At 41.6% G+C, this 15,434-nt stretch overlaps 1 pseudogene; it reads left to right on the top strand.

Annotated features, from left to right (window-relative positions):
* The first annotated feature begins 1,204 nt into the window (after positions 1-1,204).
* On the top strand, positions 1,205-1,382 carry LOC123462683 (annotated as a pseudogene).
* The last annotated feature ends 14,052 nt before the right edge of the window (positions 1,383-15,434 follow it).

Raw genomic sequence — 15,434 nt, 5'->3', positions numbered from 1 at the left:
TAGAATACACACTACAGCATTCCAAGTCAGTATCTGCTTGTGCCTCTAATATGGAACAAGGAATTCCCCAGGTGATTTTTTTTAGATTCCAGGGCAATTATGGTATACAATTTTAAGAGCCAGGAGGAAGAACCTTTCTGCCAAGCATCTACTAGTAATGGAATTGCTTCTGCTTCAAAGTTTGTGCTGGATTAACTTTTGAAGTACTTAATTACTTTTCAGATCATATTGGAGTGTCATGTGGCCTAAAGAGAAAACCACAGCTACCCTGGCTCAATGTGGTGGAAGAAAGGATGGCCACAATTTCTTTTATCTTGTAGGCTGTGTCTAATGGGCTGGCTTAAAAGTAAAGGCATCAGAAGAATTTTTATTTCTTTTGGTCTTAGCCAAAATAATATTAAATAACAAGTTTTTATTTTCTTTAAATAGATTAGTTGTCTAAATGAGTCTATTCACAGTTGTTTGATGATTATAAAGACAAAAACATACATTGAAGCTGCTTGTCAAAGACTGCAGAGCTAAATTTTCACTGTTGGATTGCTTTCCGAGTCAATGCTGATGGGATGATGTGGGAAGTTTTCCCAGTTAGAAAGTCAGAACACAAAATTCCCCAATTCCTTTTACTTACAATTACCTAATGGGAGAAGAAGGGAGTACTATCTAAATTCTAAATGGAAAAGTTGGGAGTGAGGATGGATCATGGGATACTTGAATTGTTACTTGACCAAAATGACCAAGACTGCCATTTTGTAGTCATGCTTTCTGAACCTTGACCAGGTTTAGACCTGGAAAACACCTCCATACAGGGCTTTGGGAGGTCATTACTGGTCAACTAAGATGGTCCCTGAAGGTGAAACTGTTACAAGTTCTCATCTAGAAGTATAAACTCAGAAAAGTAAAATCTCAGAAATATTCTCACTTGTCCTCAGAGTTTGTCAGCATCCACCAAAATTAGGGGGAAAAACTTATAAGGTACATGGCTCATTGACACCATGTAGTTTCAGTCTCAGAACATCTTTTCGAGATTCTAAAGTCAAAGACACCAATTCACTTTGCCCTATGCTCTCATGTTTATAGATCAGGAAAGTGCACCAGACTTGGCCACTGTGGAAGGAGCATGGAGTCCAGACTTCCTCCTGTCGTGCTGCCTCTATTCAGCTCTACTGACCCCAGGCTGCGCTTGGAGACTCCGTCTCATCCCAACTGTGTCACCTGGCAGGAGAGATGCCATGATCACGAAGGTGGTTTTCCCAGGGCGAGGCTTATCCATTGCACTCCAGATGTGCTGACCCCTGCGATTTCCCCAAATGCGGGAAACTCGACTGCATAATTGTGGGAATAGGGAACTGCATAGCATAAAATATAGCAGAGATAGTTCTATTATCTGCAACAGCTTCCTAAGATTCTAACATGTCCTGTGGTTAAATATCCAATTAAAAGACAGTCACACACACTTGTAATTCCAGCACTCAGAAACAGAAGCAGAAGGATCTAGAATTCAAGGCCAGCCTGGGCAACCATAGCAAGAAATGAGGAGGAGCATGAGAAAATAATTAACAATAATAATAAGAAGAAGAAGTCAGTAGTGTTTCTGAAGGCTCAAAAACTATTTCAGCTGGGTGTGGTGGCGCACGCCTTTAATCCCAGCACTTAGGAGGCAGAGGTAGGAGGATCACCGAGAGTTTGAGGCCCCCCTGAGACTACATAGTGAATTCCAGGTCAGCCTGAGCCAGCGTGAGACCCTACCAAAACAAACAAACAAACAAAAAAACCCAAAAAGCCAAAAAAACTATTTCAGCTTCTTTTTAGTCCATACAGGAAGCAGAGTATAGACACATCTCTTCAGTGTCGCCTCTCAGTTATGAGATTGTCCCAGTGTTGTTCTTTTACTTCCTGCCTTAGAGCCAGGCCATGTGAGTTGACATCTCGTCATTATGCTGGAAGTGAAAATAACACCAATCACTGGGCACAGAAGTAAGAGATACCTTAGCTGTTTAAACATTAAAATCATCTGCTTTAAAATATATCGAAGTCTGGGGCTTGAAACTCAGTCATTGCTAGTTTTTAAACTTCCCCAGTTGTTTCAAATGAATAGGCAAGTTTGCCAGCCACTGTCTTAAACCAAAAGGATGAACTAGTGTTGCAGAAATGTTATAGGTCAGCTGAAGGTGAGGCCACCTCTGCAGTGCAAAGACCATCAGAGCCATGCCATTCTCTTCGCTGTTCGCGCTGCCCTTCACTGTGAATCAAGAATTTCCCTGGAGTCCTATGTGAGAAGACGCATGGTTAGCTCTGCATGGTATTCTCAGGTGGATAATACTCCTGGTTTGCAAGAAGCCATTATATATCATCTGATTAGTGGCATGATGCTATTATCATATGGTTACTTTGAAATCAGCCGTGGTGAAGCATTTACACCATAAACTTAGCAAACACTACCAATCAGGGCTGGTTTACCAGTGTCGATCTCTAGTCCCTGACCTCAGTTACACCTAAGAGACTGAAGCTCAAACTCACTGTTGGCTCATTAGAAAGACAGTTCTATGATTCTTTCGCCACTTTAGTGGCACATAAAGAGAAAGAGCAATGTCAACTAGCAAAAATGTTAGGAGGCTGCTGTTGCTGTTATGATCCTAGTGGTATTACAGGGAAGCAGGAGAGGATGGTAAGACTTTAATACAAACCCAATACCCTCTCTTCCTAACCACTTCTACCTAGGAACCTGTCTATGATTTCTTTGGCTAAAGAACCAAGATAAAGGGAAGGTGGACAAGTTTCAGAGACTCTTGTAACATACAGGCACTGTGGTGGTTTGAATGGTGTCCCCCCAGTAGATTCAGAAGTTTTATTAAAGCTTGTAATTTAGATCTCCAGCTGCCTGGCTGGAGGAGGTATCACTGTGTGGATCCTAAGATGGGGGGTGGATTTGGAATTCCAGTCTACAGATAGGCAAAATGCTGGAGCTTTGCCTGGAGTTCCTCAAATGTGCTTGCTTGCTTTGGTGTTGGTTGCTTTTTTGTGCCTGTGAGAGGGTGCCCAGCTTCTTCTGCCATTATGGAACTTCCCCTGAATCTGTAAGCTTCCAATAAATTTCCTTCCTTCCATAACTGTGCCTGAGGCTCACTGCTAAAATTCAGTGTCTTCGCAAGCATTATGCACGATTCTGAGCATGACATATTTCCCAATACTTAGAAGGTGGAGGCAGAGGAGGATCAGAAGTTCAAGGCCCTTTTGTTGTTGTTAGTAAGACCCTGCCTCAAACAACAATAAAATTCAGTGCTTACATAAGGAATTTATAACAATCATGGAAATTTCTAGAAAAAAATAATCCAAAGCCATTAAAGGCACTTTCATCTCTGGCTGCAAGGAAGATGGCTACTCTCAGCTCTTAGCATTGACATCTGCACGCCAACCAATGAGAAAGGGCAGCATAGGAGGAGCACACTCCTTTCCTGTTAAGGGCACAGCAAGCAAAGACTCACATTGCCCCACTCATATTCCACTGGCCAAAACATAGCGGTTGTACCTACTGTAAAAGAATTTGGGAAATGTAGCGTCAGCTGGGTATGGGGTCCTACCAACCCTCAGAAACCATTTAATTAAAACAAGAAGGCAGAGCTGGGGTGTAGTTCAATGGTAGAACACTTTATCAGCAAGCACAAGGCCCCAGGTTTGATCCTCAGAAGAAAAGCATAAACAAAACAACCAACAACAACAACATATTGACTCTCCAGGAAGCCTCCTTTGTTGATAGAAACTATTTTCTATAGAAATTCTTGTATGTATTTATTGAAGAGAGTCTTGGAGGTTTAACTCAACATCCACATGAAAACATACTGTTATAAAATTTAATCATAGATTTTTTTTTTCTAATGTAATAATTTACTTGATATGTCTTTGGCCCAAATACTGCTTTCAAAAACCATTTTGCTAAGAATTATAGAAACACATGGAATTTGGATGGGGGAGGAGCTTTTGAAGACAGGGTCTTACTATGCAACCCATGCGTGCGTAAACACGTGTTCCTCTTGCCTCAGTCTCCGAAGTGCTGGGATTACAGGCATGCGCCACCACACTCAGCTCAAAGAAATGTTTTAACAGTAAAATGATATAGAATTCTAGCAGGCACATCCAACCTGTGGCCCATGGGCTATATTCATCCCAAGATAGGTATGAATGCAGTCCAACACATTTATAGATAACAAATTGTGTTACAATGTCAAGAGGTTGGACGCCTCTGCTCTAGACCATAACTATGCCAATTGTAAATAAACAAACAGGAGTTAATATAATTACTATAAGTGCTCGTCTTTCCCTTTCAGATTCATTTTACAAGTAAGTCATTAACCTTTTTCATTTTTTCCCCCTGAGGTAGAATCTCACTGTAGTTCCAGGCTGACCTGGAACTCACAGAGATCCTCCCGTGCCTCCCGAGGGCTGGGGTTAAAGGTGTGTGCCTCACGCGGCCTTTTGTTGTGGTTCTGTATTTCTTCCTTTTGCTCCTCCCTCTCTCCCCCACCCGCTCTCTTTTTCTTTCAATCTTTTTATTTTTCCCTTTCTCTTTCTTTTTTTTCCTCCCATTCTCCTCTGCATTTCTCTCTTTTATTTACTTCTTTGTATTTATTTGTTTGTTTAAATGGTGTCTTGCTTTGTAGCCAAGGCTGGCTTCAAACTCATAATCCTCCTACCTCAGCCTTCCAAGTGCCTAGTAACCTTTCTGAAAATGTCATGACTTTCCTGCTCAGAAGCGGTGGCACTGTTCTTTGAAGTTCAGAATCTTTTGTTTGCCCCACATGCCTGTGCTAGCTAATGAAGTCTCGTGAGCTGCAGAAAAGAGTGAATTGACCAAAAAGCTAGGAAATGTGGTCTCTATCTCTAGTTCTGCCATTATCTAGGTAGGTAGCACTGGACCCATGTGCTTTCTGACCTGAAGCTGAGGTTCAAGGTAGGCTAGCTGGGAAAGGAGCCTTCCTTCCCTCAAGTCGTGGGAGGCGGCTTTTTCCCAGACTCTCCTTGGCACACCTCCTGCTACCTGGTACAATTCCCTAGCCAGGAGTTTGGGCTGCGCATGGTGACTTGCTTCACAAAGGTAAAGCACAGCAGTGCTGACGGGTTGTCACTGTGAGATTAGATGACAAAAGGTCTGCTGCTTGTTCACATTCCTCTCTTCTCTCCTTGCCTTCTCTCTGTTAAAGCAACAGCCATTTCTTAACCTGCACTGTGGAGAGGCCCCGGGTGGCTGAGGGCAGCCAGCTGCTAGTTTTCACATGCTGAGTAGACCACTGGAGAGCCTACCTTCCAGAGAACAGACATACCTGAGGTAGAAAACCCCACTCAGCTGTGCACAGATTCCTGGCTTTAGACACTGTGGGGTTAAAAACAAATGTGGACACGGGCTCTGTGAACTGAGCTCCACCCTACTGGCTAGTTGTCATTGTGCTGGAAAGTGCTATGCAATCTGCTTGAGGAGAAAAGTTACCAACAGTCTTAACTAGCAGGACCCTCAGAGCTGCACAGTTGGCAAGCCAGGGAAGATATGGCCACTGGTACAGTAGAGCATGGCTGTTATGGGGGTAACCAACTGTTCTTCACAGATTGGATTTGAGGCCTGCTCCATGCAAAGGAATTCATGCTTCGTACTGAAAACCTAGTCAAAAGATGAAGCTGGAAAGGTCATAAGCCCTAGTGTGAAAGCTGCTACTGTTGCTTGGCTAGATATGCTGCGCCCATCAAATTGCCCTCTAAATATTGTTTATGCCCATAGATTAGGTTTGCTCTCCTGTTTGTCATTTTCCTTTCTGAAGTAGTGTGCCTTGAACCTGACAGAACATACCTCATCCCCGACTATTGATACCTGCATAATAGACTCAGCTATTAGAAATATTTAGAAATTTAAAAAATATTTATAAATTTGGAATTTTTAGCTCATACTTGTGGTAGTTTGAATACATGGTCCCCATTATATTCAGTGTTTTGTTAACTTGTAGTTTGGATCTGCAGCCAGGCTGGAGGCAGATCTTAAAGTGTGGTGGTGGGTTTGAGATTTCAATCTAAAGATATACAAAGGGTGCCTAGCTGGAGTTCCTGAAGTGTGCTGTGCTGTGTGGCTTTTGGCTTTTAGCTTTTTCTCTTTTTGCCTGGTCCTTTAAGAGGGGCCAACTTCTTCTACCATTATAGAACTTTCTCTGGATCTGTAAGCCTCAATAAATCCCTTCTTCCGTAACTATGCTTGGTCTGGAAGTTCATCTCAGCAAACCTGAAGCTGTCTGCTGCCATACTCAAGGTATTTTTATCTCATAAATAATTTATTTTATCATACACTCATTGGCTAAAACTGTGTGTAAAATATCATCATTTCTCATTATACATAAGGCTATTAAGTATTTTATAGGGCAGTGTTGCCAGACCAAAACACAGAAGCTCTGCCATCAATACAATGTTCTACACTAAGGTAAGCCATCCTTGGAAGACAGAAAGTCTTGAGGAGGTAGAAGAGGGACATGTAACAGAAAGTTAAAATTGGATTTTCAACTAGGCACCAAAATATAATAGATATGAGAATTCCAAGTTTGGTCCAAAACAACCAAACTTACCAAACAGATTTTCTTGTGGTTTAAAACCATCTTTTCTCAGCCAGGCATGGTGGCAGAGGTAGGAGGATTTCCACGAGTTTGAGGCCATCCAGAGATGACGTAGTGAATTCCAGGTCAGCCTGAGCTAGAGTGAGATACTACCTTGAAAAACAGAACAAAAAAAAAAAAAAAAAAAATTGTTAAGATTTCTAGTACTCACCTAGCCTACAGAAAGTGTTCATGGACTGTCAGAGGTACATACAGGCCATGTGAAGTCCACAACCTTGAACATCACTCTTAAAATGTTGAAAAAGAAAACTTTTTAGATTTAGGTAAAACCCTTTTTCTCGTAACAAAGCCTGGAATTATCTTGCTGTGAACTTAAGACATTTAGTTTGACACTCTAATCCTGGTAATGGCTTTGCTATAGTTAAGCAGTCAGCCTTCTCCTGAAGTGGTGGAACCCATCGATTCAATGAGAGAGGGGTCATAAGACACTGCATCTTGTGGGGAATGAAAATTACTGTGGCTTAGTGTTTCAAGGGTAGCATGCTGCTTTCATCTCTTATTTGGACCAGGGATTAAGCCAACTGTGCTATAGGCGGTAGGGATGGAGATACACAGAAGCAGGTTTTGCTAGAAGAAGCAGACTTGTGAAGCAATGGGAGGGTGCACCCCGTGTAGCTCAGATGTCACCTCAAGCCTGTGCCTGTTCACATATAAGACAGATGGCTCTCATTTCCCAATTCCACCAAGTGGCATTCGCTGGGATTTTGCAAATTCTTGTCCTGGGGTTAATACTGATTCCTGGTGCCTGCTTTTAATTGTTCTGTGTGTTTTACGACATGAATTGAGATCACAAACAGCAACAATAAGAATGACTCATTGCCAGTTGTAAATTTTGTTTGTTTGCTTGTTTGTTTGCTTTTGTTTTTCAAGGTAGGATTTCACTCTAGTCTAGGCTGGCCTGGAATTCACTCTGAATAATCAGGGTGGCCTCGAACTCATGACGATCCTCTTACCTCTGCCTCCCAAGTGCTGGGATAAGAGGCATGCACCACCGTGCCTGGTGCCCATTGTAATTTTTGCAAAGAGCAGAGTGGGGAAAGATAAAGCAGAGATGCCCAGGAGCTGTCCATCCAGTTGGGAGAGCAGAACGAGAGTCTGTGGAGCACGGGGGATGGCCTTCTAGCAGACCCTGCTAGAGAGGAGTCCCAGCCTCTCTCCACTCCAGTAAATGCCCTCTCTCCTCATCTTTCTCTCAGACTCATTTTAGGAAAAACAGCACGTTATTCTCCTCATCTCAGATGGAGCACTTTTGTATGAGTACACAGTTATGCTTTTCGGGTATAATCATACCTAGACTACTATTTGGCTGTGCTCCAACTTCTGTTCCCTTTCTCAGTGGAACTGTGCCAACAGAATTATCTACCAAAATTAAATATTATCAGAATTATGGCGAGCTTGAGTGATAGAGGTCCTATTAATTATGAGTGACCATCTGTCTAAAACATTCAGAATGAATTCCTGCAAAGGTAGTAAGAGGATGTTGGATGGGAGTTGGATTTGGACTCTCTTGGTGTCAGGCTACATCATAACTCTGACTCTACACTTCAGAAATAAAGAGATTTTATTCAGTAAAGAGATTTTTAAATTTGAAAGTACTATTACTATTGGTTCTGTCAAATAATATGTATGTATTGTTCAAAAAATTCAGAGAAGGGATGGATAAGTGATAAGAATGCTTGCCTAGTATGAATTTGACTTCTCACATGTCTGAAGAAAAAAAAGAATAGTACACAAAAGGTAATATAGGAATTGAAGCATATTGTCTATTTTCTATCATCCAAGGAAAAACACCAATACTTAATATCATACATATTATTTGAATTTTTGTATTCACACAATATTTATTTTACCTACTTATTTTATGAAAGTGGGAGTGAAAGTTACAACTCATTTTTCTTACTGAATATATTTCCATCCATATTAACAATTACAAACCTGCATTATCATTTTTTATAGTTGCATAGAATCCTGTAACTCACTTAACTGGCATCTCATTGTTGGATGTTTGAGGTGTGTCTCCAAATTTTAGATAATACCACAATGAGTACACTACCCCATCTGTCTTGTAAAAAGAGTTCTAAAAGTTTCCCTTTCCTGAAGGCTTTTGAAATTAACCACTCTATTATACATTTTTACACCTATGGTAATTTTCTTTCATATTCTTAAATTCTCTAAGAGGCAGTTATAAGGTCACTTGGAAAATGATCATCAAAACAATCCTATACTTTGCATCATTAGATAAAGTCAGTTCTTAAAATTTTAAATAAAGGCTTTATTTGCCTATAGTCAATGTAATATGACAAATTACAAAAATATTTCCCATAATTATTATTGGTAGACCCCATAAGAATAATTTTTATCAATTTGAAGCTCATTCTATCACTCTAGGAAATATAGACTAATCTAAATCTCCTATAGAGAAATCCAATTTACATCAGGTTATGTCCCCATAAAAATCCAGCTGGGCTGTGATCCAAATGACTGTAATGAAGCTGATACGATACTTAAGCATGTAGTTTTCTATAATCAAACTGAAGTGAGCACCCCAGCTTCTATCCAGAAAGAATTTCTGATGTTCCCAGAAGGACTCTAATTATTGAATGTAATGTTTGGAAGACAATTCTATTCATCATATTTGTGGATTATCTGAGTCTGCCATGGCCTAGTAACTATCTACAACTGTTAGAAGTACCTTTCTGGGGGCTGGAGAGATTGTTCAGTGGTTAAAGATGCTTGGTCAAAAGTTTGTGGCCCAGGTTTGATTCCCCAGTATACACATAAAGCCAGATGCAAAAAGTGGTGTATGCATTTAGAGTTTGCAGTGGCTGGAAGCCCTGGCATGCCCATGTGTTTCTCTCTCTCTTAAATAAAATACTTTTTAAAAAGAAGTATCTTGGGCTAGAGAGATGGCTTAGCAGTTGAGACATTTGCCTGCAAAGCCTAAGGACCCAGGTTTGATTCCCCAGTACCTATGTAAGCCAGCTATACAAGGTGGTACATGCATCTAGAGTTTGTTTTCAATAGCTAGAGGCCTTGGTATTCCCATCTTCTCTCTCTCTCTCTCTCTCTCTTAAATTAAAAAAAAAAAAGAAATATCTTTCTGGGTACAAATATCAGAAATCAGCTCATGATACCTTAAGCTCAGAGAAGAAATGTATTACAAGATGCTTGTCAACAGGGTCCTGTAAGCAGGAGGAGAAGAAGTTCTGATTCAAAGGCCTGCAAGGCCAAGCACCCATCCCAGATGTGGGTCATGGTCATTTCTGCTTCTCCCTTATGTGGTCCATTTTTTACTTTCCCTGTGTCATAGTTTGAATTAGGTATCCCCCATAAATTCATGATTTTTTTAAAAAAAACAATTTGTTCATTTTTTATTTATTTGACAGTGACAGACAAAGAGGCAAATAGAGAGAGAGAATGGGTGCACCAGGGTCTCCAGCCACTGCAAACGAACTCCAGATGCATGTGCCCCCTTATGCATCTGGCTAACATCATTCCTGGGGAATCAAGCCTTGAACTGGGGTCTTTAAGCTTCACAGGTAGGTGCTTAACTGTTAAGCTATCTCTCCAGCCCACATAAGCTCATATTTTTTGACTGCTTGGTTTGGGGAGTTGGAGCCTTGCAGGAGGTGGTATGTGGTTGAGGGCAGGCTTAGGGGTGTTACAGCCAGCGCACCTTTGCTAGAGCTTGGCTCGCTCTCCTCCTGCTCTTTGCTCTTGCTATGGCAAGGAGGTGACGTCCAGCCTCTGCTCTATCATCTTTTCACTGCCATCATGAGGTTTCTCCTAAATGCTGTAAGCCAAAACTAAATCCTTTCCTCCCATGAATTGCTTCTAGTCTGACGTTTGCCCCAGGGGGGGAAAAAAAAATGAAGGTAACTTTTATAGAAAATCAATATGAGTGGAATGGGCTTGATACTGTGAGAAACTTGACTGTGTGGCTTTTGGCCTTTTTAGAACTGATTTGCATGGAAAATGTGGAAGGATTTGAAACCTTTGTCTAACAGATGCTTTACAGTGCTGTAAGCAGAGCTGGATGGACCATTCTGGTAAGAGTTGAGACACCTAAATGCAATAAGACCTGTGAACTGGGATGTTTGGCTTATGAGGGAAAGAAAACTTTGTCTATACTAGGCTAGAAATAGCTAGTACGAGAGTCTAGCTGCATTCTTCCTATGTTATGAGGATTTCATTGTGTAGACATGGACTGGTATAAACAGATGGATATGGCACAGAAAGAAATGAAAGTTTCAGGCTGAAGCCAGAGCCAGTTCAGCTGCAATTGTTTGAGAGATTACAGCCATTGAGATTGGGCCAGCTGTTCTGCATTGGGACAACAGGAAGACTGCTGAATCTTGAAAATAAGGAGTCTGAATGCTGAAGAATGTCCTGATCTTTAAAGTATTTTAAAGAATCTCTTTAAAGAATTAACAAGTTTCATTATTTATTTAACAGAGTAAAAGAGCAAAAGAGGGAGAGAGAGAGAGAATGGGTGCATCAGCACCTCTAGGCAATGCAAATGAACTCCAGGTGCATGCACTGACTTGTGTTTCTGTTCTTTCATGGGTACAAGGGAATTGAACTAGGGTCCTTAGGCTCTGCAAGCAAGCAGCTTAACCACTGAGCCATTTCTCCAGCCCTTTCTGGATAACTTTTGTTGACAGTATTCGTACATACAGACAATTTACCTTGATTATAATCCCCTCCCACCACCTTACCTTTTCCCCCTCTAGTGAATCTCTCCTTCTTTCCAACTAGTCTCTCTTCTTTTTTCTTTTCTTTCTTTTTTTTTTTTGTTTTTGTTTTTGTTTTTCAAGGTAGGGTCTCACTCTAGGCCAGGCTGACCTGGAATTCACTATGGAGTCTCAGGGTGGCTCAAACTCACGGTGATTCTCCTACCTCTGCCTCCCGAGAGCTAGGATTAAAGGCGTGCACCACCAGATTATCTCTTCTATTTAAAAAAATTTTTTTATTTATTTATTTGTAAGAATAGAGAGACCTGGAGAAACAGAGAGAATAAGTGGGCACACCAGGGCCTCCAGCCATTGCATACGAACTCCAGATGCATAAGCCACTTTGTGCATCTGGTTTACGTGGGTACCAGGAAATTGAACCGGGGTCCTTCAGCTTGGGAGGCAAGTGCTTAACCGCTAAGCCATATCTCCAGCCCTCTCTTCTATTTTGATGGCATCATCCTCCTACTTTGCAAATGCTGTGCAGATAGTACCAGCCACTGTGAGGTCGTGAATGCCATGACAAGCTTCACATCTTCCTCTTTAGTTTCTTCCATGTTGGTCTCTGTCATCATCTTGTGCTTATTATTTGTTTGTGTAATAAATAATTTAGAGACTTAAAAAAAAAAGAATTAACAAGTTGGTAGCCCACCTGGTACTATGGAGGAGAACACATGCAAGAAAGAAAAGGTCATTTTGGTTTACAACATCAGTTCTTTTGGAGATGCCACTGGGTGATAAGAGGCTGTGTTGTTGGATTCCCTGCATGGAGCCATGAGGATAAATCGTGGGTTGCAATGGAAATTATAGAACTGCTGCCTGCCAAGGAATGCTGCCGGCTCAGGATGGATTGTTCCCTGGGCTGTAAGCAGCCAAGTTGGAGAGGCAGAACTGAAACTCCAGAGACTTTGTCACTGGTTAGACATGTTGAACTTAGAGTTACCAGATTTAATGTTTACTGTGTTTTTCTTCTTGCATGGATTTGATCTTTCTTAGTAATGTCATCTTTTGAAATGTGAATGTTTACTCTATGCCATTATGTGTTTTATGGTTTTACATCTCACAAAGAAATCTTGGACTATGGGGATATTTGAACAGTGTTGGGATTGATAAAAGCAATGGGGAGTTTTAAAGTTGGACTGAACTCATTACATTTTATATCATGTGTGGTATGTTTATGGAGTCCAGAGGGAAAATGTGGTGGCTTGAATTAGATGTTCCCCATAAAATCATGTGTTTTGAATGCTTGGTCTCCAGCTGAAGACAGTTAAGGAGGTTGGGACTTGCTGAAGGAGGTGTGTTGTTGGGGGGCAGGCTTAGCAGTGTTAAAGCCAGTTCCCCTTTCCTAGAGCTTGGCTCACTCTTCCTCTGCTATTGTCCACCAGCTGTGGCAGAGGTGATGTCCAGCCTCTGCTTGGGCCATGCCTTTCCTGTGCCATCATGAAGGTTTCCCTGGAGACTGTAAACCAAAATGAACAACTTTCCTCCTGTCAGCTGTTTTGGGTCGGATGCTTTGTCCCAGCAAGGAGAAGGTATGTACAACACCCTGCGTGCTGGTTACCCTGGGTATGACTCATCTTTGCAGCTCATCTTAACACACACACAGCTCTCTGAAAAGGGTAAATGTGTGAACATTTCCCTTTCTTTCCCAATCCTGAATTCACAGAGACAGGAAGGCTAGCTGACTAAGCCTAGTCAAATGGCTACTTGAGACTCAACCAAGTGGGGCTGACAGGTAGGAATACCAAGTGGATGTCAGGACCTCCTGACATGGTTAGAGATCATACTTAGATGTCACCATGTGCTGGAAAATTGCCTCCAAAAGTTCTAAGCAAGCAAGAGCCTGGAAGGGGAGAGTCCTAGAAAGAGCACTGAAAATAGCTACACTATGGACACTGATGGGACACATTAAAGTAGGGAGAAGAGCAGTGGTTAGCTCCCTGACTGTGTGGAGGAAAGAGGGAAGGGCAGGGTGATACTGGAGGACATGACATGAAGACGGTCCAAAAGGAGGAGCCATTTTCCTCAACAAGCACTTCGGGAATGACTAAAGGACTGCCAAGGCCCATGTGTTTCCTGTCTAGAATTTGTCCAGTTCATGTCTTGCTTCCCCCAAGAGAACTTTCCAGATCTTTAGCCTAGGAAATCACCTTCTTACCTGGTGGGGCCTCCCTAGAGTCTTTGCCATGACTGATGTCTCAATTTGCATTCCCAGTTCTGGTGTTCCTCCAGACACGAAGGAATTCAAGGTGGGAAGTGGATGGAACTTTGAGGTTTTCACAATGATGAAGACCCATTTTAAGAAAAAGAACACAAAATTATATGTATAGAAGTAGGCAAACAATCAAGTGTGCATTCACAATGAGAAAATAAATGCTAAACTGGGTGTGGTGGCACGTGTCTTTAATCCTGGTGTTGTGGAGGCAAAGGTAGGAGGATTGGTATGAGCTCCAGGACAGCCTGGGACTACAGAGTGAGTTCTAGCATGGGTTAGAGTAAGACCCCACCTCAGGAAAAAAATAATAATAAGGTAGAAAGAGAGGTAAAAGTGGCAAGAATCGCCAGTCGTGGTGGCGCACGCCTTTAATCCCAGTGCTCAGGAGGCAGATGTAGGAGGATCGCCATGAGTTCGAGGCCACCCTGAGACCACATAGTGGATTCCAGGTCAGCCTGGGCCAGAATGAGAACCTACCTTGAAAAACAAAAATAAAACAAACAACAAAAAAAGGCAAGAATTACAAATTTAGGGGCTGGTGAGGTGGCTTAGAGGTTGAAAGTGTTTGCTTGCAAAACCTGATGGTCTGGGTTTGATTACCATGTACAGCTAGATATGCAAAGTGGCACCTGTGTCTGGAGTTCACTTACAGTGGCAAGAAGTCCTGGTGCGCTCATTCTCAGTCTCTCTCCCCCCTCACAAATAAATAAATAAAAATAAAGACAATTATTTAAATTAAGAAAAAAAGAGTTACAAATTTTAAAAGTCAACAGATAAGCCAGGTGTGATGGTGCACACCTTTAATCCCAGCACTCAGGAGGCAGAGGTAGGAGGATCACCATGAGTTCAAGGCCACCCTAAGACTACATAGTGAATTCCAGGTCAGCCTGAGCTAGAATGAGACCCTACCTCAAAAAAACAAAAGTAAATAAATAAATGAATGAATAAACAAAAAGTCAACAAATACCACAAGCATCATAAAATCCAGAAAATTGCAGTATTCAAAAATGAAATGAATGTGCCACTTTAAATGTTTGTTGACTACTTTTGTCCCTGCTTTTGTTTGGCTTGACAGTTCTTAATTGCCTCATTTCTGCTGCAGATATACAGAAAGTAATTTAGTCTGTCCTAAAGCCTAGTAGTTAAGAAAGTTTCTTTCAGGACTGGAGAAATGGCTTAGCAGTTAAGGCACTCGTCTGCAAAGCCAAAGGACCTAGGTTCAATTCCCTAGGACCCACCTAAGCCAGATATACAAGGTGACGTGTATATGTCTGGAGTTCATTTGCAGTGGTTGGAGGCCCTGGTGCACCAACTTTATATCTGTCTCTGTCTTTCTGCTTCTCTCTCTCTCTCTCTCTCTCTCTATCAAATAAATAAATAAATAAATAGTTTATTCCAGCCAGGCGTGGTGGCACATGCCTTTAATGCATGTGGGAGGCAGAAGTAGGAGGATCTCCATGAGTTTGAGGCCACTCTGAGAATACATAGTGAATTCCAGGTCAGCCTGGGCTACAGCGAAACCCTCCCTAAAAAAAAAAAAAAGTTTTCAGCATCGTAACATGTATTGATAATGCCATGTAACTGAGGCCATCCTCATTAGTATAGTAGTGAGTATCCCTGTCTGTCACGTGGGAGACTGGGAGAATTAGATTCCCCAATGGGGAGGCAAGCTTCCCTTTGCAGCCAGTTAGCTCAACTGGTTAAAGTGTGGTGCTAATGAGATTATCTGAGGTTTCCTTTTTTCCTATTTTGTTTGGTTTTGTGTTGCTATTCTTTTGGTTTCATTTGTGTTTTTTAAATTTTTTTATTAATTAGTTTTGTACTCAGTAAATACAGTCAGTTTGG

The sequence above is a fragment of the Jaculus jaculus genome, chromosome 7, assembly GCF_020740685.1.
Source record: "Jaculus jaculus isolate mJacJac1 chromosome 7, mJacJac1.mat.Y.cur, whole genome shotgun sequence".
Classification (NCBI taxonomy): domain Eukaryota; kingdom Metazoa; phylum Chordata; class Mammalia; order Rodentia; family Dipodidae; genus Jaculus; species Jaculus jaculus.
The sequence above is the reverse complement of the archived record's forward strand: the minus strand, read 5'-3'. Positions and strand labels throughout refer to the sequence as shown.